The sequence below is a fragment of the Rattus norvegicus genome, chromosome 1 (assembly GCF_036323735.1).
Source record: "Rattus norvegicus strain BN/NHsdMcwi chromosome 1, GRCr8, whole genome shotgun sequence".
In the NCBI taxonomy this organism is placed as follows: domain Eukaryota; kingdom Metazoa; phylum Chordata; class Mammalia; order Rodentia; family Muridae; genus Rattus; species Rattus norvegicus.
In genome coordinates, this window is record NC_086019.1 from 23,514,241 (window position 1) to 23,540,118 (window position 25,878).

Sequence of the window (25,878 nt, forward strand, 5' to 3'; positions counted from 1 at the left end):
TTATTAAAGATTTAACATGAATTGATTTAGTGTGTATAGGGGAGTTATATACATTCCATCTGCCTTGTAAGGTGGGCTGAGGACAGCCTAAGGAGTTGGTTTTCTGCCTCCACTGTGTGGATGCTGGGGTTGAGCCCAGTAGGCTTAGCTGCCAGGGGCACTTACCAGCTGAACCATTTGCCTGCCGTGTATTCAGTTCGAAAAGAACTCATCAAAGAGTTTGATTTCGTTTAATTTAGACCAGGAACATCTGAGTAATCCAGTTTCTTCGCATAGTTACTGTCATAGTGTCGTAGCCTCTCTTGTAGATGTGCACAGTTGCTCACTATGTCAATTTATTTGATTTGCACAAAAGGCATGTACAAATTTGGGAGAACATTTTTGCAGAGATAAAATGTAGGCACAAACCTGCAGCCCAGTTGTTTGAAATACTGGGTCATATTCCCCTGAGTTTGTACTTAGTACATACTGTCCCAGCCAGCAATAGTGGGCCAGAATGGCAAAGCCTCAAAATTCAGAACCATAACAGACAGAATCACAATACAAGACTCACGAGAAAGCCTGACAACTTCAGGTGGGAGTCAGGGATCAGAAGGACAAGGCTAATCTTGGCCATGTAACAAGTTTATGGCTACAGGAGACCTGGTTTCAAAACAAAAACTCTAAAGCCCATTCTTTTCTAAGATTCAAGATAATTTTCATTTTGTTTTGAGACAAAATGCTACTATGTAGCCTTGGCTTGCCTGGGACTCACTGTGTAGACCAGGCTTCTAGCTCAGAGATCTGCCTGCCCTTGTCTGAGTGCTGGGATTGATAGTTGACAGGAGCCTTCTATAGCTGTCTCCTGAGATGCTCTGCCAGAGCCTTACCAATATAGAGGCCGATGTTTGCAGCCAACCATCGGACTGAGCATCGGGACCCCAATGAAGGAGTTAGGGGAAGGACTGAGGAGCTGAAGGGGTTTGCAACCCCATAGGAAGAACAACAGCATCAATCAATCAGACACCCCCACCAGAGCTCCCAAGGACTAAACCACCAACCAAAGAGTACACATGGAGCAACCCATGGCTCTAGGGACATATGTAGCAGAAGATGGGCCTTGGTCCTATGAAGGCTCAATGCCTCAGCATAGGGGGGTGTTAGGGTGGTGAGGTAGGGTGGGTGGGTAGAGGAGCACCCTCATAGAAGCAGGGGGACGAGGTACAATGGGGATTTGTGGAGGGGAAACTGGAAAGGGGATAGCATTTGAATAGTAATTAAAATAACCAATAAAAAATTTTTAAAAAGTTGTATCACCATGCTCCACTCACTGGAGGCAGTCTTTGTGTAAAATCAAGTTACATGCGGCAGAGCCACACGAAGAGGCAGGAGGCTGCCGAGGATAGACCAGGACTACTGCTCAGCTAGCCGTTCTCAAACAGCTCCCTGTAAAGCATCCAAGGCTGTGCTGTTTCCATTAAGGCATTTGCTAGCCCATACCTCTTAACTCCCTCTCATTTCTCCTGAAAACATCTCAAACACGTGTAAATCTGCCAACACCCCTCACAGGATACCTTTTGGTAACCCCGCCTTTTTTTGTATTAGTTACCCTCGTTGTGATGAAATGTTGGACAGAAGTAACTTAAGTAACTTTGGCTCTCTTTCTTAAAATTTATTTATTTTATTTTTACACTCTAGATTTTATTCCCCTTCCAGTCCATCCCCCACTTGCCTGAGGGTTCCATATCCCATACCTCCTCCCTCTTTCCCTATCCCACTTCCTAGATCCCCTCCCCCCGTTCCCTGCACACACCCCTTACCCCCAAACTCCCACCCCATCTCCACAAGGATGTCCCCACCCCACCCACCCCATAGACCTCAAAACTTCCTGGGGCCTCCAGTCTCTTGAGGATTAGGTGCATCTTCTCTGACTGAACCCAGACCTAGGAGTCCTCTGCTGTATGTGTGTTGGAGGCCTCACCTCAGCTGGTGTGTGCTGCCTGGTTAGTGTTCTAGTGTCTAAGAGACCTCAGGGGTCCAGGTTAATTGAGGCTGCTGGTCCTCCTACAGGGTCACCCTCCTTCCTCAGCTTCTCCCTAATTTAATCACAGGGGTCAACAGCTTCTGTTCGTTGGTCGGGTGTATCTGACTCTTTCAGCTGCTTGCTGGGTCTTTTGGAGAGCAGTCAGGATATGTCCCTTTTTCTTAAAAAAATATTTATTATTATATATAAGTTCACTGTAGCTGTCTTCAAACACACTAAAAGAGGGCATTGGATCCCATTACAGATGGTTGTGAACCACCACGTGGTTGCTGGGAATTGAACTCAGGACCTCTGAAAGAACAGTCAGTGCTCTTAACCGCTGAGCCATCTCTCCAGCTTGGTAGGTCCCTTTTTGTGAACTCTCCATAGCTACAGTAATGGTGTCAGGTCTTGGGGCCTCTCCTTGAACTGGAACCCACTTTGGGCCTGTCGCTGGACCTTCTTTTCTTCAGGCTCTTCTCCATTTCCATCCCTGCATTTCTTTCAGACAGGAAGAATAGCTTACAGTTTTCAAGGACATGGTCCATCACGGTGGCCTTTAAGGCTTGGTTGCACAGCTTCTGCCTGTGGTGGTGAGACTGTGGCACTGCATTACATCTCAGCATGCTAGGAAGCAGAATTAGTGACCAGAACAGTAATATTCAGAGGAAAAAATAGCAGTGCTGGTTTTGTAGGCATTTAGAATGCAAAAGTTATGGGATTAATGAGACTTTCATCAAGAAGGTTCCAAGGGAAAACAAAACAAAACAAACAACCGATGATTCCAGGCAGTGTGTTACAGTGTCATATTCTTTGTGTGGAGCTCCAGCCTGGGCTGTAGGCTGTGTATAACACTGTGAAAGAAGAACCAGAGTTTGATGGAGACCTCAGGACTTTGAAATGCCAGAAATGTGAGATGTCTGGAGAAACAGAACAAAACTGGCTCAAGCAAGAAGCCATGCATGTGACGGGCAACAGGGATGTTCGGGTGGTACCTGAGATGGTACCACCTCAAGCCATGGATGATGTCTGTCCTGCTGGTTTAGGTAAGGATTCTAAAATGTCTCTAGAATAACTACAGCTTAAAGATGTAAAATTTCAAGCAAACTTAACACGGCATTGTCATCCTGAGTAATCATTGAAACAGTGTCTCATAATCCTTTTGAGAATAACTTTATTACTTTCTCCAGAGTGAACAGAAGGTGGCAGCATTGTTTCAGCAGTTAAAGTTTGCAACCCCCTTCAAAAAAGGCAGGGTTGGGGTGAGGGGTGGGGGTGACTGACAGTGTCACCACAGCATGTGTGTGGAGCACAGGACTGCCCCACGTTCCTGTGTAGGGTATGTAGAAAGAAAACACAAAGTGGGATTGCTCGATACCTCTAAAAGCTGCACTTTTTTTTCTGTGTATTTTCCAGGGTAACAGGACCTTCTCTGTGAAAATGAAATGGGTCAGATGCTGAGCTTTTAAATGAGATTTAGAAAACAGTGCATGGCTTTACAGCGGTGGGAGTTTTAATCTCTGTTTTTATGGACTGGTTCTTCTCTAAGAAAAAGAGATGTTGGTCTTCATTTCTCAGAAGTTTAAGGAGATGTTATAATTAGTAAGGACTTGGCTCTCAGGCAAGTACACAGGCAGATGCAGTGTGAAGGATGGATGCACATTGTTTTAACAGTTAGTCCCGGGGAACAGCAATAGGTTAAGAAGTCAGTGGCCATGTTTTAGCCGGCTGTTTGTACCTCTTTGTGGAGTCAACATGCATTACACATCCATACTCAACCTCACTCTGTATCAGCAGCTCTCAAGCTGCGGGTTGCAACCTCCGTAGCAGAGCTCCTGCACACCAGATATTTACATTACAATTCCCAACACTAGCAAAATTAGTTATGAAATAGTAACTGAATGTGTTTATGCTTGGGTTGTAGCAGTAGGCAGTTTGAGAACCACTATTCTATATAGCCATTGAAATACTTCAAAAGTGCCTATGTAAGTACGTGAACACATACCCGTCATGCACAGAGATTTCGTAACCTTTCTTAGTTTATGACATTAAGTTTGACCAGTTGTTGGATGAGTTTCTGGAAAATAAGATTTATTGGCTAAAAAAGGAGAAAAGGAAGGCCCACACAGATATTTTGTTGATTATCTGTATTAAAAAGGAGGCAGGTATTGGTAAATACCTTTATCTTCATTCTAAAACTTTTGTGTTTTTGTGCTTGTGAGAAACTCCATGGTTAATGATGGTTACCATGTCTGAAGACTCAAGTTTGATCCCTGGGATCCACATCGAGGAAGGAGAAACTCACTTCTGCAAATGCCATCTCCCCTTAGCTATCTATTTAACTAACTAACTAACCAACCAACTAACTAGTTAAACAAAGTCTGTTATTAGAGACCATCTTGCACATTGTGGTCGTGTGAATATGCTTTGCTCAGGGAGTGACACTATTGGGAGGTGTGGCCTTGGAGTAGGTGTGGCCTTGTTGAAAGAAGCGTGTCACTGTGGGGGTGGACTTTGAGACCCTTCTAGCCACATGGGAGACAGTCTTCTATTTGCCTTCAGAACAAGATGTAGACCTCTCAGCTCCTCCTGCCTGGATGCTGCCATGCTTCCTGCCATAATGATAACGGACTGAACCTCAGGACCTGTGAGCCAGTCCCAGTTAAAAGTTGTCCTTCATAAAAGTTGTCTTGGTCATGGCATCTCTTCATAGCAGTAAGACCCTAAGACACACGCGCTAGGCAAGCTTTCTACCATCAAGCTATATCCCAGCTACAAGTCAAGAGTATGTCTCCAAATTTTTCCTTTAAAAGATGGATTTATTTTACTTATTTAAATTAACATTTGAACTTTAATTTCCTCGTGTCTACTTCTAATTTGATCTGGGCAATGATTGATTTTTAAAATCCTATTTTGAGAAAGCAACCATTTACAATGACATACATTTGACCGTGTGTACTAGACAGAACATTTTATTAATATATTTACTCATTTTCCATCAAAAGCAGGAGCTATCACATACATAAATACAGCACTTATGGGTTCACTACGGTCCTAAAGGTGGGCTTGGAATGTATTACTTGCTGGCCTTTATCACTGGCAAGGTTAATATATGAGACATAACGAATTGAGTGTAAGCTTGAATAAATGAAAACTATGCATGTTTAATAATACAATTGAGGTTTATTCTGGGCTCTAAATAGTGTGGGGATGTATATGACCTTAAAACCTATATACACTTCACTGTTTCTTTTACATATGCCAGGTCTCCTCAGCAATTAACTGTGACAAAGGCACTACAACAGTTTTCATGGACTTTTAAGTTGACCTATTACATAAAAGATTCTTGGTGTATTTGTAGGGCTCATCCCAGGGTTCAAATCAGCTCTCAGGAGGTTCTTATATTGTTCACATCAACCCATTTGATATGTGATAACTTGGAGAGGGGAACAAAATGGATTAAATATATCTATGTATTGTATGTCTGTCTCTCCCCATAGCTGTGTGTCTAGATGCTGGTGGCATACATTGACTTTACAATCAAAGCTACAAGTCCTGGTTTTACCATTTCATCATTGTGAGACAACAGTTTAGTTTCTAGAAACCCAATGTTTTTTTTTTTTTAATCTAAGATGGTGATGTTAATAGTAATCTTATAATGTTCTGTGAGACATAGATGGGATGTTAGCATGGAGTGCTCGGTTCAGTGTCTGGGGCATAAATGGTGGTGGTTATCCTGATGATACAGAATTACTGTAATGGATATGTGTGTGTGTGTGTGTGTGTGTGTGTGTGTGTGTGTGTGTGTATGATATCTTAAAATAATATCATTGGGTTATATTTTATTTGACAAAATATAACCTATATAAAGATAGTTTTCAGATCTGTTAAAACTCAGATAGTCCCAGAGGAGTAAGTTACAACTGTTATTTACACAGTGCTTGAAATGATATATTTGTGTAACCTTCTCTGAAAAGGTTTATAAATAGCTTTCATAGGCATGGACTTTATTAGGGTCCCAGTCCTGAGGGGTCCATAGAATCTGGTCTAAAGATTGTTTAGGAAGATTATGGAACACTGTTTTGCCTCATGAGAGTTTGTGCCTGTTCAGATCCCCACTCTTGGCTCCAGCTCTCGACTATGGCTTTGTGCCCTTGGAGCTAACATGCTTGTTAAGAGCTGACTGTGACCACTGAGAGCTCTGGTACTCTGCACAGCATTACACAGAGCACTACATATACCCTGCACAGCACAATGCCGTACTTATTATTTCTGTAGGCTTTTTCCTTGTAACTATTTAAAACAAAACGAAGGCTGGCGAGATGGCTCAGTGCCACCACTGAGACTGACCGCCTCAGTTCCGTGCCTGGGACTCACATGTGCGAAGGAGAGACTGACCTCTGCAGCTGGTCCTCTGACCTCCACACACACCTTGGCATGTACACATCCCAGCCCTTCACAGGTAAATGATTAACAAAAGAACAAAAAGGGCGCTCACTTCACCGAAGGTCCAGATTACCTCTCGCTCTTCAGTACTCAGTTGATATGTCTCCATCAGGACAGCTTTGTGAGCAACGAGGCCTGTCCTGTTCTTCAGGCTCATGCTTCCTCTGACTGTGCTTCCTCTCCTGACTCCATTGCTTATCTCAGACAGGATGCATGTCTACTGTGAAACACTCAGATCACTCTTGCCTAGGGCCTGCGTTCTGCCTTTAGAAGTTACTTCAGCATGGTGACCTTCTCAGAAGGTCTTTACACCTTCTGTGGCCACTGGTGCAGAGCGCATGGTCAATCATTACGTTTCGACTTCTTAGCTCTTGAGAACCTGCACTACTGATCGCTCCCGCTTCAGGGGAGGACTTTCCCTGTCTTTTGAGGACACTGCAGTCCTCTGGTTTGTTTGCTGCTTTGTTACTGATTCCTCCTCCTGCTCTTTCCTAAACACTGTAGTTCTGGGCCCTCGTCCCTGAATCTCCTCGCTCTGTATACTCCCTCCATGGTTTCATGTGCACACATGTAAGTCTATGTATATAGAACTTTGGAAGCCCTTAGATGTAAGTGATATAGATATAAATTTTATCTCTGTTCTAGGACTCTGCCTCATTTCCAAGTGTGTATTCTCAGAGATCATTTGACAGCTCTACCTGGATGCCAACAGCTTCTTTAACCAGATCTCTGGTCTTTACTAGATCACTCCATTCCCTGCCTGTTTTTTTAAAAATAATTAAGAAGTATTATTTATTATTACTGTATGTAGATGATTTTTGTATGTGTTTGCTATGTGTTGTGTGGAAGTTAGAGGGCCTGGGATTGAACCCTGATCGTGAGCTGGGTAAGCGCTTCACCCATTAAGCTGTTTTGCTACCCTTCACTGTTTTCTCAACTAAGTTTTAGGTGAACATGCAGAGCATGGGTTGCACTCTGGCATTGTATGACACGAGTCACTGCAGCTTACTCTCCTGTCTCCCCTCGCCCTTCTTCTCCAGTCTCCTGTTACCGCTTGGCATCATGGCCGTGTCCACACTTGCTCTACCTTTGACTCTGAACACAAACTGTTGTCTTTGTTTTGAAGGTAGAGTAAGAACACAGTGTTTTGTTTTTCTCACTCCTGTGTTTCCATCCTGGTCTGAATTACTGTAATTGGGAAACTTGGGGAACTGTGGTAGCTCTCTAATCACCATCCACCTTCGACCCTGAAAATTTCCTCTCAGCAGCCACAGCTCGCTGCTGGTTATTTTACCTCTGCTTAACTACTCCAGTGGATTCCACCTTTTTATTTTTTGGGATAAAAGGTAGTTCCTATGATAACCTTCCAGAGCTCACACTCTCTGCTCCCTCTTCTCTCCAGCCTCCTTCTTTCACTCACTTTCACTCACTCAGAGTCAGCTCCTGGCTGTTTCTTCACAGTATTGTGCAGCGTCCTCACTGCATGAAATAGCCCTCAGCATGAGGCAGCCCTCTCCCCCTGGGCTATCACCCACCCTCCTGCATGTGAGGTAGCCCTCTCCCCCTGGGCTATCACCCACCCTCCTACATGTGAGGTAGCCCTCTCCTCCTGGGCTATCACTCACCCTCCAGCATGAGGTAGCCCTCTCCCCCTGGTCTATCACCCAGCTTTTCTCTTGTTTATTAATTTGTCCCTGTACTCATCAGCATTTTACTCCCTATATTTAAATTACTGGTAAGTACATGCATCTCACTTTGAAAAAAATGTAGCTTTCATTGTAAGAAATGAAGATAAGGAAGGGTTTCCTATAAAAATTAAATATATTTTTAAACTTTTTTCTTGATTCTTTGTGAGTTTTACATTATCACTCAGTCCCAAGAAAGAGAAAAGATTCCTTCACAGCAGGATGCATATGCCAGCTTCCTCCAGTGGGAGGTGAGATCACGTTGAGAACAACAGACTAACAGAGGCCTTTTGTTTTCAGACTAGACTCCCCAGTGATGTCTTACACCAGGGCCACAGGTGGAGGATTCCATGCTGTGTACACCACACTCATCATTATAAAGTGCTTAATGTTGGTCTCCCTAGTTTCCAGCTCAAAAATACAAAGTGAAGACTTTCACAATGCTCGTGGGTGGAGGACCTACTTGGAGGAGGACAGTAGTATGCCTGTTTCAACTTGAGTTAATTTCTCATTTCTGGCTGAATTTCTGTGACCAGGGAGGTGGGGCATATGACAAGACGTCAGGTTGGCACACAAACACCACTCCAGAATGGCAGAAAGGCCGTTTCTGTGCATGACAATGAAGATGCTCCTCTGATTAGAAGCTAGCTCACTCTGACCACTGAAGATGAGATATTTTCAGTCCAGGAAGTTAAAAAGATAGTTTTCAGAAAAACAAGCATATGCTACTATCCTGGAGTTTTTTTGGAGTATACTAATTACCCTGTACAATTCCGTGCTAAGTCTGTTGCATTAAAAAGCTCTGTTAGGGCTGGAGAGTTGGCTCAGCAGTAAAGATCACTTTCTGCTCTTCCAGAGGACCAGGGTTTGTTGTCTAGCGGCTGCGTGGTAACTTACAACTGACTGTCCATCCAGTTCCAGGGGAACTGGTCTTAAATTGGGCACCATGCACACATGTGGTGCTGAAAGACCCCCAAAGAGGACCTTTCCTTCAGGAGGAGTCCCAAGCGCCCAATGACCGAGCCAAGTCCACTCGGATGCAATCAGCAAGAGGGTTTATTGGAAAACACAGGTACCTGCGGGCACACAGTCTCTTCGGAGGACTTGCGCGCCCAGCAGCTCCAGCATGGGGCTTTTATAGGGATTGGGGAAGCAGAAGCGGGCGTACAGAAGCAGATGCATAGTTACAGGGATTGGTGGATTCAAACGAGGCACATAGACATGTTTACATATGATTGGCTATTTCACATGATGAGGTAATAAGGTATAGCTACACACATTGGCAGGTTTGGGGCGTCCTGGATGTCGGGGGCTGGGGGCTTATCTCTTCCTGCCAGGTGGCCTGTGAGTCAGATCCGGTACTCCTGGTCTGTTCTGCATTCCTTTCCTTATCTTTATGGCTTGCCAGTCCTGCCTAGACAGTGTTTCCTGTGCTCCTTTATCTTTATGGCCTGCTAGTCCTGGCTGTAGGGCTTAGCCCTCGGTCTGTGACCTTTTGGGGTTTATTCTTTTAATTTTATATCTGTGGCCTTTTGGGGTTTATTCTTTTAATTTTGTATCTCCAAACCTAGAATTCGTATAATTCTCCTTTCAGTGCATGGTTCCAAACACTGGCAAACATCTGTATTCATAAAATAAAAATAAACCAACTTTATTAAAACATTATGCTAATGGATCCTGATAGAGTTGATGAGACACATCTTACTGGAGAAGATGTCCTTGGATAGAAAAAAAACACTGAGTTGGAATTTTTCGGGGATGGTAGGGGGAGGAAAGGTAAAGGGGTAGATAGTAAGCAGCCCCTGGTAAGATGGTAGCCTGTCGTTGCCTCCAAATGCTTGGCAGCGTTGGCTCAAGTGAGCTTGTAGTTCTTTATTCACTCCATCAAATCAGCTCTCACTGACTCTTCAAATGTCTCAGGGAACCTGACATGAGTCAAGTGTGTTTGTGATACCCATGAGGAGTCCCAGCAGGGTTGGAAGAGGGTGGAGCTACGGTGCCAGCATCTCCAGTCCTGTAGTAACATCTTCATGAGTTGCTTGTCCTTGGACTTCAGCCATTTCCTTTGCAGTTTCTCTTGACCCTGACTACCGTTTTTTGGTTTTGTTTTTTTCATAGGTAATTTTTGGTGCAGACTCTTTTCTGTTAGAGCTCAGTCTGGCATTAGGGTTCACGCCATTCTGACTGAGTATTGTTTGAGGGAATCAAAGACAGGAGAGACTGTTGTTGTTTATAGGGTTTCCACAGAAGCACAAGGAGAAATCTGAGGAGACTTATGTTTCAATGCAAAATATTTGGCAGACAACATGTGAGCTCATTGAAACTAGACATCTGCAAGCAGTCAGAGAATAAAGTGCATTGGATGTCAAATCATCTACACTCATGGCTAATCCACAGTGATCTTGAAAATAACAATATGAGTTAGGATACATTTGGCAGAGGTTTACAGACAAATGATGCCCCTTCTGTAATCTAACCTAAACAGCGGTTCTCAAAGACTGAAAGGTAATGATAGTAGCTCACTTTTTCTATTCCACTGGGATCAATACCTTCAGCTCCAAGAGCTTCCTCAATATTACATTCATTTATCATGTCCTGTGGTTCCTGTCTGGTATTTATTTGTAAGATAGGATCAACAGACAAGCAACTACCAGCTTACCTGTGTTAAAGAATTAACTCTTCAGAGAAAAATGTCTGTGGAGAATAAAGGGTATTTATGTAGCCAGAGGAACCCAAAATAAACAGGAAGAAGAGAAAATAAAGCCGAGATGCAACAGGATTGGAGGAGTGATTTATATAGCAATCCAGAAGAGCTGGGAGAAAAGCTGGACTCACCCTGCCACACAGTCTAGACCAGAGAAATCTGAGTCTCTGTCACAGAAACAAGAACAACTGTGAGGAGAGGGCTGGAGAGATGGCTCAGAGGTTAAGAGCACTGGTTGCTCTTCCAGAGGTCCTGAGTTCAACTCCCAGAAACCACATGGTGGCTCACAACCATCTGTAATGAGATCCGATGCCCTCTTCTGGTGTGTCTGATGATAGCTACAGTGGTCTCATAAAAATAAAATAAATAATTCTTTAAAAAAAAAAAGAACAACGTTGGGTAGATACCATCATCTCCATGTGCCAAGGAATTAAAGATTTTTAAAGATTTGTTTTATTTTAAAATTTTGTGTTTATATGTGGGCCTGTATCGAGGTTTGGTTTTTGCATGTGTAATTGTAGGTATACATGGAGTCCAGCAAAAGGCACTGGACTCCTGGAGCTGGAGTTACTAGTAGCTGTTAAGTCCACCAGTGTGGGTGCTGGGGACTGCACCCAGGTCCTCATGCTTTTAACTGCTTAGCCATCTCTTCAGTCCAGGGAATTACTTCTTAAATGGAGTGATTAGAATTTTAACAGTATCTCTGTAATTGTACCATCTGTGATCATCAGGTTGGAGAGAAGGTGAGAACATTTAGGAAATATGATAGATTCATAAGAAAACTCAGGTACAACTTTAGGATGAGATGAGGAAGCTGGGCTCCTATAGAATCTTTATACACTGTATAAGACAGACTTGGCGTCCAATACTTCATACATCCCCATCAACCTCTGACTTTCTAGGCTCACTGTTTTCTCACGGTTGTGTTTCGAGGGGCACTAAGGACCTTTCCCTCACAAAAGTTTTGTTTGCATTACAGCATTTGGATCAGTGACATCCCTGCCTAGAGTATTTTACCATCGATGGCTGGTGGAATTTCCAAAGGAAGATGTGTGTGAGTTCTTTGTAAGCTATCAGATTTATTTCAGTCTTCAAAAATATAATATGATATAATTATGTATATTGCATATAATTATATATAATATAATAGTGTAATGAATGCAGAAGGGCTATAGCCAGAATGACATTTGGAAGGACGGTTCTGTCACATGGGATTCTGAAAGGTGAGCATGAACATTCTGGAGTTTTACTTCAGAATTAATCAGGAAAAACATGGCAGACAACTTCACACCCTGTCTAGCAAGACTTCTCAAACTTCATCTCTTTTTGTTTTCCTGCAAATCATTTGCACTGGTTTTCCTTTAAATATTTACTTATACTTGAACTTCCAGTATGTAAACTTTGGATCTGAGTGTCAATATCTACCCTGGACCTTCCACATTCTTCCAATATCCTATATGATCTTCATAATGATCTTTTCTTAAGCACTTGATAATAGCTAAGATTAAAAGATAGTTCCATAATCACCAAGTACCTGACATCACCAAAAATTCTGATGTCACCAAGACACCTGACATCACTAAGACACATGGCATCACTAAGACACATGACATCACCAAGACACATGACATCACCAAGACACATGGCATCACTAAGACACATGACATCACCAAGACACATGACATCACCAAGACACATGACATCACCAAGACACATGGCATCACTAAGACACATGACATCACCAAGACACATGACATCACCAAGACACATGGCATCACCAAGACACATGACATCACCAAGACACATGACATCACCAAGACACATGACATCACCAAGACAACCAACTCTGTCCATTCTTACTCTGTTTTCACAGTATGAGTATTTGAAGCTGGGTAAACCCAAAATAAGAAGTGCTGTAACTATACAAAAGACAAAAAGAGGAGAACAGTACATTAACAGTTTTTATTTTGACTGTTCGTTAAAATGATAGTACTTTGAACTTGGTTAAAAATAAAAATACAGGACTAACAAATTAGGACTGGAGAGATGGTTTAAGAGTTTAGAGCACTGGCTGTTCTTGCAGAGAGAGGACCCAGATTCTACTTCTGGCATCCACATGGTGGCTTCCAACTCTCTGTAACTCCAGTTCCAGGGAACCTGATAGCCTTCTCTGACCTCCATGGGCAACACACAAGCACATTGTACACACATACATATGCAGCCAAAACACTTATAAAATAAAATGAGCAAATCTATTTTAAAAAAGATTCCCACGAGCCAGAGACCTATGCACCTTCCAGTTTCCACCTATGCCAGGCGCAGAGACTTGGCTTTGGATCCGAATCCACACAGCCAATACCTCAGAGGCAGCTCGACTCCCCAGGTATTCTGACACGTACAGGATCACAGGATCATAGTATCACAGGCTCACAGGAAGGACAGACTCCAGTCATGGACAGGGAGGCCAGACAACACCAGAGATAACCACATGGTGGGAGGTAAGCCAAAGAACAAAAGCAACAGTAAGCAATTTGACTTGGCAACATCAGAACCCAGTTTTCTCACTACAGCAAGTCCTGGGTACCCCAACACACCCATAAAGCAAGACTTGGAACTAAATTCTCATATCATAAAGATGATAGAGGACTTTAAGAAGGACATAAAAAGCTCCCTTCAAGAAATACAGGAGAACACAAGTGAATGAGTAGAAGCCCTTAAAGAGGAAACACATAAATTCCTTAAAAAATACATGAGAACACAATCAAACAGGTGAAGGAGTTGAACAAAACCATCCAGGATCTAAAAATGGAAATAGAAACATTAAAGAAAACACAAAGGGAGACAACACAGGACATGGAAAACCTAGGAAAAAGAACAAGACGCAGATGCAAACATCACCAACAGAATACAAAAGATGAGAGAGAGAATCTCAATGGTACATAATAATTAAAACACCAAATGCACAGAACAAAGAAAGAATATTGAAAGCAGTAGGGGAAAAGGTCGAGTAACATATAAAGGCAGATATATTAGAATTACATCAGTCTCAACAAAGACTCTAAAAGCCAGAAGATCCTGGGCAGGCGTCATACAGACCCTGAGAGAATAAAATGGCAGCCCAGGCTACTTTACCAAGAAAAACTCACAATTACCATACATGGAGAAACCAAGGTATTCTAAAAACCAAATTTAACCATTATCTTTCCACTAATCCAGCTCTATAGAGGATAATAAAAGGAAAAGTCCAACACAAGGAGGGAAACTACACCCAAGAAAAAGCAAGAAATTAATCTTTTCACAACAAACCCAAAAGAAGAGAAACACACAAACATAATTCTACCTCTAACAACAAAAAATAGCATCTCAACTTCAATGGAACAATTCCCCAATTTTGATGCATACAAGAGACACCTCAGTGACAAAGACAGACCTTTGTCATACTCATCAAAAAAAAAAATCCATCAAGATTAACTCTTAATTCTGAACATCTATGCCCCAAATGAAAGGGCACACACTTTTGAAAAAGAAACATTACTGAAGCTCAAAGCACACATTGTACCTCACACAATAATACTAGAGAATAAAATGACAGCCCAGGCTACTTTACCAAGAAAAACTCACAATTACCACACATGGAGAAACCCCACTTTCAACACCCCACTTTCATCAATGGACAGATCATAGAAGGAAAAATTAAGCAGAGACACAGAGAAACTAACAGAAGTTAAGAACCAAATGGATTTAATAGATATCTACAGAACATTTCACCTTAAAACCAAAGAATATACCTTCTTCTCAGTACCTCATGGCACCATCTCAAAAATCGACCATATACTCAGACACAAAACAGACATAAGAACATTGAATTAATCCCATGTGTTCTATTAAAGCACCACAGACTAAGGCTGGTCTTCAATAACAAACAAAACAAAACAAACAAACAAACAAACAAACAGGATGCCAAGACACACATGGACGTGAACATCTCTCTACTGAGTGATAACTTGGTCAGGGAAGAAATAAAGAAAGAAAGAAAAGATTTTTAAGAATTTAATGAAAATGAAGGTACAACATATCCAAACTTACGGGACACAATGAACGCAGTGTTGAGAGAAAACCTCATAGCCCCGAGTACCTCCATAAAGAAATTGGAGAGAGGGTTGGGGATTTAGCTCAGCGGTAGAGCGCTTGCCTAGCAAACGCAAGGCCCTGGGTTCGGTCCCCAGCTCCGGAAAAAAAAAAAAAAAAAAAGAAATTGGAGAGATCATACACTAGCAGTTTAACAGCTCATTTGAAAGCTCTAGAACAAAAAGAAGTAAATACAGGAAATAATCAAACTCAGGCTTGACATCAACCAAGTAGAAACAAAGAGAACTATGCAAAGAATCATCAAAACTAGGATCTGGTTCTTTAAGAAAATCAACAAGAGAGATAAACCTTTAGCCAGATTAACCAGAGGGTACAGAGACAGTATCCAAATAAATAAAATCAGGAACGATTCGGAAGACATAACCAAGAGAAACTGAGGAAATTAAAAAAATAGTCAGATCCTACTACAAAAGTCTATACTCAACAAAACTGGATAGCCTGGACATAATGGATGATTTTCTAGACAGATACCAGGTACCAAAGTAAAATCAGGATCAAATAAATCACCTAAACAGTCCCATAATCCCCAAGGAAACAGAAGCAGTCATTAGAAGTTTCCCAACCAAAAAAAAGTCTAGGTCCAGATGATTTTAGTGCAGAATTCTATCAGACCTTCAAAGAAGACCTAATACCAATATTCCCCAAACTATTCCACAAAATAGAAACTGAAGGATCACTACCCAATTTCTTCCATGAAGCCACAGTTACACTGATATGTAAACCACAAAAAGACCCAACAAAGAAAGAGAATTACAGACCAATTTCCCTCATGAATATCTATGCAAAAATACTCAATAAAATTCTTGCAAACTGAATCCAAGAACACATCAAAATGACCATTCAACATGATCAAATTGGCTTCATCTCAGGAATGCAGGGATGGTTCACTCTGTGGAAATCTATCAACGGAATCCACTATATAAACAAACTCAAAGGAAAAAAAAAAACACGTGAACATCTTGCTAGATGCTGAAAGCCTTTGACAAAATACAACACCCATTCATGTTAAAAGTATTGAAAAGATCAAGAATTCAAGGTTTGTACCTAAATATAGTAAAAGCAGTGTACAGCAAATCAATAGCCAACGTCAAATTAAATGCAGAGAAACGCAAAGTAATTCCATTAAAATCAGGGACAAGACAAGGCTGCCTACTCCCTCCCTACCTATTCAATATAGTACTTGAAGTTCTAGCCAGAGCAATTAAACAATAAAAGGACATCAAAGGGATACAAATCAGGAGGGAGGAAGTCAATATATCACTATTTGCAAATGATATGATAGTGTACATAAGCAACCACAAAAAGTCTACCAGAGAGCTCCTACAGATGATAAACAACTTCAGCTAAGTGGCTGGATATAAAAATAACTCTAAAAAATCAGTAGCCTTCCTCTACTCAAAGGATAAACAGGCTGAGAAAGAAATTAGGGAAACAACAACCTTCACAATAGTCACACATAATATAAAATACCTCAGTGTGACTCTAACCAAGCAAGTGAGAGATCTGTATGACAAGAACTTCAAACCTCTGGAGAAAGAAATCGAAGAAGACCTCAGAAGATGGAAAGATCTCCCATGCTCACAGATTGGCAGGATTAATATAGTAAAAATGGGCATCTTGCCAAAAGCAATCTACAGATTTAATGCAATCCTCATCAAAATTACAACACAATTCTTCATAGAGTTAGAAAAAGCCATTTGCAAATTAATTTGGAATAACAAAAAACCCAGGATAGTAAAAACTATTCTCAATAATAAAAGAATTTCTAGGGGAATCACCATCCCTTACCTCAAGCTATACTGTAGAGCAATAGTGATAAAAACTTTATGGTATTGGTACAGAGACAGGCAGGTAGATCAATGGAATAGAATTGAAGACCCAGAAATGAACCCACACACCTATGGTCACTTGATCTTTGACAAAGGAGCTAAAACCATCCAGTGGGAAAAAGACAGCATTTTCAACAAATGGTGCTCGTTCAACTAGAGGTCAGCATGTAGAAGAATGCAAATCGATCCATTCTAATCACCTTGTACAAAGCTCAAGTCCAAGCAGACCAAGAACCTTCACATAAAATAGATATGCTGAATCTAATAGAAGAGAAAGTGGGAAAGAGCCTTGAATTCATTGGCACAGGGGAAAATTTCCTGAACAACACCAATGGCTTATGCTTTAAGCTTAACAATTGACAAATGGGACCTCATAAAATTGAAAAGCTTCTATAAAGCAGAGGGCACTGTCAATAGGACAAAATGACAAGCCACAGATTGGGAAAGTTCTTTCCTAATCCTACATCCGATAGAGGGCTACTATCCAAAATATACAAAGAACTCAAGAAATTAGATGCCAGAGAATCAAACAACCCTATTAAAAATTGGGTGCAGAGTAAACAGCATTCTTTTTTTTTTCTCTTATTTTCTTTATTTTCAAAGAGGAATAATAATTTTTCTGTTAGGCACAGCCACACCAGTTTGTCTAGATGTCTTTTTGATCTAGGGAAAACACAGAAATTTGGTTTCTATATACCAGTTCAGTTCCTCATTCAGGATCATCATTGGCCTGCTCTGTAGAATGCCCCAAGCTGGCCGGGTAAACAGCATTCTTAACTGAGGAATCTTGCATGGCTGGGAAGCACTTAAGGAAATGCAAATCAAAATGACCCTGAGATTCCACCTCACACCAGTCAGAATGGCTAAGATCAACAGCTCAAGTGACTATAGATGCTGGAAAGGATATGGAGAAAGAGGAACACTCCTCCATTGTCGGTGGGATTGCAAGCTGGTACAACTACTCTGGAAATCAGTCTGGAGGTTCCTCAGAAAATTGGACATAGTACTACCTGAGAGCCCAGCTATACCACTCCTGGATATATACCCAAAGATGCTCCAATATATAACTATGTTCACTGCATCCTTATTTATAATAGCCAGAAGCTGGAAAGAACCCAGGTGCCCCTCAACAGAGGAATGGATACAGAAAATGTGGTACATTTATGCAATGGAGTACTACACAGCTATCAAAAACAATGACTTCATGAGATTCACAGGAAAATGGATGGAACTAAAAAATATCATCCTGAGTGAGGTAACCCGGTTACAAAAGAACACACATTGAGTGCATCACTGATAAGTGGATACTAGGACAAAAGCTCAGAATACCTATGATACAACTTGTAGACCATATGAAGGTCAAGAAAAAGGAAGACCAAAGTGTGGGTGCCTCAGTCCTACTTAGAAGGGGAACAAAATAATCATGGGAGGTTGAGGGTGGGAAGAACTTGGGAGGACTGCAGGAGGGGGAGAATCAAAAAGGAGGACATGATTAGGTATGGCAGGAGACTGGCAAGATGTACAGAGGGTCAGGAAACTGAACAGAGGTATGTAGCAATTCGGGGAACTGGGGATAGCCCCTAGAAAGTCCCAGATGCCAGAAAAACAAGAAACTCTCAGGAGCCAACTGGGATGACATTTGCTGACATGCCCAACAAAGGGGAGGGAGAACATGTAGAGCTCATATCCAGAGGTTGGGCCTGGCCCACGGATGAGGAATGGGACCACCCGCCCTTAACAAAATAGGGTGACAGGACCCTGGTAAGGATGTGTCCTGAGAGGCTCTGTCAGAGCCTTACTGATACAGATGTGGATGCTTGCAGCCAACCATCAAATTGAGCACAGGGACCCCAATGGAGGAGTTTGGGGAAGAAGTCAAGGAGCTGAAGGGGTTTGGAACCCCATAGGAAGAACAATATCAACCAACCAGATTCCCCAGAGCTCCCAGGGACTAAACCACCAATCAAAGAGTACACATGGAGTGACACATCTCTCCAGCCACATATGTAGCAGAGGATGGCATTGCCTGGCATCAATGGGAAGGGAGGCTCTTGGTCCTGTGAAGGCTTGATGCTCTGAGTAGAGGAATGCTAGGGTGGCAGGACAGGAGTGGGTGGGTGGGGGAGCACCCTCATGGATGCAGGGGAAGGGGGTGCAATGGTGGGTGGTTCAGAGGGGAAACTGGGAAGAGGGATAACATTTGAAATGTAAATAAACAAAATTACCAAAAAAAATTAAAGTAATGATTCCCACCCAATCTAAACAATAAAGACAAAGTTCAGGAATAAATCACGATCTCTTTGGGGAATAAACCTGTCCCTTCTACCCCCCAAAAAAGAAAGAAGAAAGTTAAAATACTATTACATTTATTCTTTGGGATTTGGGTCTGAGTGGACAAGAGAAGGATCTGGGAACAGATGTGGAAGGGGAAGAGAATCAGAATATATTGTATGGAAAAAAGTCTATGTTCAATAAAAAGTAGAAAAAAAATTTTCTTTTTAAAGAATGAGGTTACTTCTAGGCGTGGTGGCGCTCAGGAGGCAGAGGCAGGCAGATCTCTGAGTTTGAGGCCAACCTGGTCTACAGATCAATTTCCAGGATAGGCAGGGTTAAAAAAGAAAGGAAAAGAAAGAAAAGAAAACAAAGCCAGCAAGGACTGCTGAAACTGTGTTGTCCACTTGGACCTCACATCACCTTTGGTTAGGCAGGGCTTCTCAGTACACACCGCACTCTCCCAACCTAGCTATTTTTCAGATACATCCAACAATGCTTTTTTATCTGCTTCCTGGGCCCTATCCCAGACCTACCAAATCAGACTGCTGGGCATGAGGCTTAGGTATCGAAGCCTTGTGAAGCTCTGGGACGTGTGTGGTGTCAGCTATCCATGCAGCTTGTGAGAATTCCCACTCTACCCGCCCTTTATGGTTTTGCTATCCCACAGCAATGTTTTGCTGAGATCCTGCTTGTTTCTTGTTGTGGCTAAAGATAGTAGCAGGAAAATCACAAAAGGGAAGTGTTCTCTGCGGGATAAAGCAAGTTACTTCTCTTTCCTACTTACATGTATTTTTATATGCGTGCTTCTTCACCTTCCTGCCATTGAGGCATTCCACCCACTGGCCTAGTGATATTTATTAAAAAAGTTTCAAACTCTTAGATTTTTTATTGGGTAAGCAAAATTTGGATTACATATGTCTTAATATAAGTTTAAAAGGGCAGAATGGCTAGGAAAAGCTAATTCATTTCTGTATTCGCTTATATACATTTTTTGTGCAAGAACACATAGTGAATGCTAATTATATATTGCTTTATATGCCTTTGTGTTGTAGTTGTTGTTGTGAGAACACCTAAAATCAACTCTCAAAGATTTTGTAGTATAGAGTATATTGTTTACTTTCACTGTAGTGTACAAGAGATCTCTCATTTATTTTCCCTAAGTAAAAACATGTCCATTGGCCAACATTCTCTTCTTTAAGTCTAGAACCCTTCTAAGGAGGGGGTATACTGACTTATGGGGATTGCTGATGTCAACAGACTGCTGTCTGATTCAGATGGTATTGCCATGGTCCACTTGAAGGCTGGGATGGAAATACATAAGCATCTGTGAAGTATCTTTCTTTCAACTTCAACATGAGTACAGAGAGCCCATGATTGACCTGTTGATGTGAGGCCAGGTTTTCTGCTGGTGAGGTCTATAGTATCTTGTTTTCATAAGCAATGTCTGAGACACACCCTTCACATTTTCTATTCAAAATGTCTTTGAAATAGGGCATGATTAAAGAGCCTGAGAGGCAATCTAAGTATAGTAATTCTTAGAGGACTGTAATTTCCCCCTAGCTTGTCAGAAATTGCTTTTGTGTTGTCTTTTTAAAGCATTTGATTCAGGCTTCATAGAGGTCACTTCAGCCTCTGTCATTTTATAAAAGTATATATTATTTATTAAATTATTATGAAATATTAATTTAAATTGTAAATTATAAATTAATTTAAAGTTTGATGGTAATTACCGTGACCACAAATGAGTTAGTGAATAAAGTTATTAGTTAGGCATAAAACTCAAGAGAAGACTTTAATCTCAGCATTCAGACATCAGAGACAGGCAGATCGAAGCCATGAGTTCGAAGCCAGCCTGATCTACATGTGATACTGTTTCAAAAGCAAAACATCTCCCACACCAAAAAAGCCTCAGCAAGTCTTCTAAAATTCAGTCTTTTGAGATCATTTAGAACAGTGATTTCTCGACCTTTCTAATGTTGTGACTTTTTAATACAGTTCCTCATGGTATCGTGACCGCCAACCATAAATTATTTTGTCGATGCTTCATAACTATAATTTTTTTTACTGTTTATAATTCATGATGTAAATATCTGATGTGCAGGATATCTGATATGTGATCCCCATAGGGGTTGAAACCTATAGATTGAAAACCCCAAATTTTAGAAGACTCTAGATGTCAGTCCAAATGTTTAACACAAAGAATGGGTAGAAAGCAAATTATTTTGACAAATCAGTCAAATTAATTTGACAAGTCACTTTGGAATGGTTGATTACAAAAATGAACTACAGTAATCATAACTCCCACCTCTGGAGCACTTACTATGTAGCACACTACTTTAATATAGTCTCACATTCACCTCACAAATATCCTTTGAGGAATAGTCTATAATTAGCTTCATTTTACATGTGGTTTCCAGAGGTTAAGTCACTGAAGGTCACATGACTTTATCTTTGGAGATGAAATTTGAAGGCAAGTCAGTCTGATTCTAGAATCCAGGGTCAGCCATTAGCCTCTAAACCTAACCTTGAGCCAGACTGAGTTTACCTCACCCCTTCCTGCTGATCTCTGCTGGCCTGAAATGATCTATGGGACTAGGTCAAGGCTGCAGGCCATGTGAGGCAAGAGTCATCATAACTGATAACTTGTGTGTGTCCTAGGTCCGTGAACAACTCTATCAGCCTCTTTTGAATAGGATGAGGCACCATGTAATTAATAGAGTTAATGTAAACAATGGATAGAGGGGGTGTTGGGGAGAAAACTTTGATACTCTAAATACCAGGCTTCTGAGAGATAAATAAATTCTTGCTGTTGTTTCTGAACACTGTGTCCTGGGTTCTAAAGAAGATATTTGTCATGCTGCCTCCTTTGTGGTCTTTTCCTTGGTGTGATGAATGTGGTTTCCTGGCACGACCGTTTTACTCCAGCCTTAAGGCAGAATACTTCTACCTCAAAGAAAAATAAATTGGCTTCAAGTGTAGGAAAAAAAAAACGCTGTCAACCTTCTAATCTTTCCTTTCCATCTTCTGCACACCCCACCCCCAACTATGACTATTTTGGTCTTCAAGAATCCATTGTTCATTTCCAGAAGGGCATCGGGTAACCCAGATGTGCACTCTGGGGGCCTTCCATATGGCTTGTCACACCCACATGTGCTATGTTATAAATAATTACCATGGATTAATTGCCTAGAATACCGCTGCAGGCTATCTGTAACTCCATGGCTTTGCTCCCACAGGAAGGATTGGTGGTAGCTTTGCCTGGGTGTCATTGGCAATAAAGTGTTTTTCTTAGAAGTTCCCCACTGAACCACAAAGAACTGCCAGCATTTTGCACCCATTTTCTTGTCTTTCGCCAGTGAATAATGGCATTTAACTTTCTTTGAAGTGTAATTATTCATCAAGAAGCCATTTTGTTTATTTGATGGTTATAGGTTTTCAGAGAACGTACTTTTAAAATAGATCATGCTTGAAACATTTTTTTTCTAATAATAATTTTGATCTGAGCATAAAAAGCAGGCTGTTTCTATCTGGCACTGGCAAGAGCCATTGAAAATTACCCTGTGAACTTTTTCTGTATAAGGATTTGCTTTCAGGGAAGTAAGTGACTTTGTTGGAACCTTAAATTGACTTAGACTTAGGGTGTCTTTGTCCATTCATACGCAATTAAGGATTTCTGCCTGCCAGAGACTAAGTAGCTGATGTAAGTCCAAAGGAAGCAGGAAGACCGACATTCTCTTCTCTGAGGCTCTTCCTCAGTGTGAGAGAACATTAAGCATGCTTTATCTAATTGAAAAGAACGATAACTTTATGGTTGTGTCACATTAGTATGACTGTGAATGTGAATGTCACATCAGTATGATTTTGAGTGTCACATTAGTGTGTCTGTGAGTGTCACATTAGTATGATTGTGAGCATTACACTAGGGAATCCTTCTTTTGTCTTTCTGCAGTTTTATTTGAAGTTAAGTGAATACCAAGGTGGACGGGAACATCAACATGTCTTTACAGATGGGAAAATTTAAATGATATATAGAGGAGAGGAGTGTTAAAACTTGAGTAATAGCTCACATTTACCTTGTAAAGTGTGTGTAAAATTGTGGAGGAGACCAGCGGTCGTCCCTAAGTGTTGTCTCAAGAGCAGAAACAGCACTGCGGTTGTGTCAGATTGACCGAAGTATGAGCTTCCCAGACACTTGATTAAACAGTATTCTGGCTGCATCTATGAGGGTGCTACTGGATGAAACTGACATTTGAAATGGACTGGCTGCAACAGCTTACCCCTCAGTGAGGGTCTCTTCCAATGCGTAAGAAGACTAGATGATGAGCTGAGGCCTGTCTTGCTGCATGATGACTTTTGATTTGGGTCATTGGTATTCTCAGGCCTTTAGTCTTGCACGAGAACTTTTTTTTTTTCAGTTTCATGAAGTTCTTTTTATAGTTTTACAAGACAAAGACATAAATCAAGGCAAGCTTAAAATACATTGGTGGGTACAGCAGACGGGAAAGTATTACAAGATGGCAGTAGCTATGCTGTGGGTGCAAGATATTATTTGATGACATTGAGAACTTTTGCTGTCTGTGGGAGTTTGAATGACAGGTGTCCTCATAGCCTCAGCTACTGGAACACTCGGTCCCTAGTTGGTGGTGCTGTTTAGGGAGGTTTAGGTGTGGCCTTGCTGGAAGAAGAGATTTTTGTCATGTCACCGTACTTTCAGCTAGCTTTCTCTGGGCTTCACGTTTCCTTTGAAGGTGTAGTCTCTCAGCTTTCCACTCCTGTTGCTCACTGCTACAGCTTTCCACTGTGCTGGACTCCTTCCTCTGGAGCCATAAGCCAAAGGAACCCTTTCTTCTCTAAGCTGCTTTTGTCCTGGCCTAGCAGAAGAGGAATTATCACTCCTCCTGTGCCCTTATTCTTTCCTATTTTTTTTTAGTGTTTATTAATTTGCCTGCATGTATGTTTGTGCACCATGTGCATGCCTATTGTCTGCACAGGCCAGAAGAGAGTGTTGGATTCCCTAGGACTGCAGCTGTGGATCAACGTGAGCTATGATGTGGGTGTTGGGGATTGAATGTCGGTCCTCTGCAAGAAGATACTGTGCTCCTAACTGTGATGCTGTGATCTCTACAGCCTTTCATGCTCTCTCTCTCTCTCTCTCTCTCTCTCTCTCTCTCTCTCTCCCCCTCTCTCTCTCACGGGGGGGGGGTGTTGGTTTTTCCAGACAGGGTTTCTCTGCCCTGGAACTCACTCTGTAGGCCAGACTGGCCTCGATCTCAGAGATTCACCTGCTTCTGCCTCCCCTAGGGCTGGGATTAAAGGCAAGGGCCACCACTGCCTGTCTCAAACCTTACGTTCATGATGGTTGACCCAAACAGTCTGCCATTAAATACTGTGTTATTTTACTGTTACATTAAAAGTATGCCACCCAGATCATTGTAAAAAACCTATCAGTATCCTTGTCAACATAGAACAACAAGGTTTTGGAATTTCGAAGCCTTGCTGTCATTTCGCATTTCCTATGATGTATGTTGTTTCCTTATTCTTCTGAAGAGCTGTTGTTTCTGACAGGTTCCAGGCCCCTATTTAAGCTTTTCTGAACTTTTCACATTTTGGTTTTATATCTTATACAAGTAAAATGTGTGAGCCAGGCGGTTTACTAACAGCTGGCAGAATGGTGCAAAAGTCATGCTAAGGGTTGGGGATTTAGCTCAGTGGTAGAGCGCTTGCCTAGCAAGCGCAAGGCCCTGGGTTCGGTCCCCAGCTCCGAAAAAAAAGTAAAAAAAAAAAAGTCATGCTAAGACTAACTTGAGATACCTGCCCAAACTCTCATATTAGTTCAAAATTTAACAGCAGAATCCCTATGGTTTTAAATCTTGAAGTGTTCAGTGTCACCTCCCTCGTTATCAATATTGCCATTGTTTTCTTCCCATGTTAATCAGTTTAAAAGCTGCCAATGGAGATTTATGTTTAAGAGTTAACAAATAATGTCTTCAAGTAGCATTTTCATGTGTAAAGTTTTCCAAGGGAAGAAAAGCTCATCTTGGAGCTTCTTTTGTAGGCTTGACCATAAAGATACTGGAATGGTTTATTTCTTCTCCTGAAATGGGTGTGGTTGGGACGGGCTACAGGGTTGATTACAGATCTTCACTGCAGACCTTCATCGTACTGAGTTAGGAGGGTGATTTACAATGTTGACCAGAGGTCAGACCATCTGTGACAAAGCTGTGCTTTCAACACCCCAGGATTAAAGGGGGGAAAACCACAGGAAAATCATTATACCACAAGCAATGCTTCCTCCAGCTCCTGCCCTCTCTCCTTCCCCAAAATTCTGGTACGTAAACCAGTGCCAAGCAAGGCTGGGGACTGGACTGGCTGTCTCTGTCTGTGTCAGCTTTCTTTTCTACTCTTCCACTTTCCTCAGCTACACTCATACTTTTTTCTCATGATTGGGATTTCTAAAGTGGTTGGGTCTGGTCTCTTTGAAAGGAACCAACAACCTGAACATTTTACTTTTCTGGTCTTAGTGCTGCATTGCTACACTGTTTTATTTAAGTGCCCAATTGCTTGTTACATTGTTTTATGAACTTGGTCAGTCAGCAGATTTGTCTCTCCACCTCATTCCTGAGTAGAACCCTTATGAAATATCAATGTATACAAGACTACAAGACAGTCATGCTAAAATTCCCAGAGGGAGTCATGTTTTTATGCTAGTGAATAAACTTTTAAATGTGTTACATGTTAACTTTTAAGTGTTACAATTAACATCTGACTAAAAAGAGTAAGGTAGCCAAA

General features: G+C 41.5%; 1 long non-coding RNA gene across 4 annotated transcripts in view; it reads left to right on the forward strand.

Annotated features, from left to right (window-relative positions):
- The first annotated feature begins 1,182 nt into the window (after positions 1-1,182).
- The window catches only part of LOC103690933 (uncharacterized), a 58,194-nt gene continuing 33,498 nt past the window's right edge, over positions 1,183-25,878 (forward strand). For 3 of the 4 annotated variants that reach the window (XR_010062819.1, XR_010062820.1, XR_010062821.1), the window contains exon 1: positions 18,978-25,417. This is a non-coding gene — a long non-coding RNA (uncharacterized LOC103690933). Of the gene's footprint in view, positions 11,903-18,977; positions 25,418-25,878 lie in introns of those variants that run through there. The other variant, XR_589877.4, reaches the window with a different exon arrangement.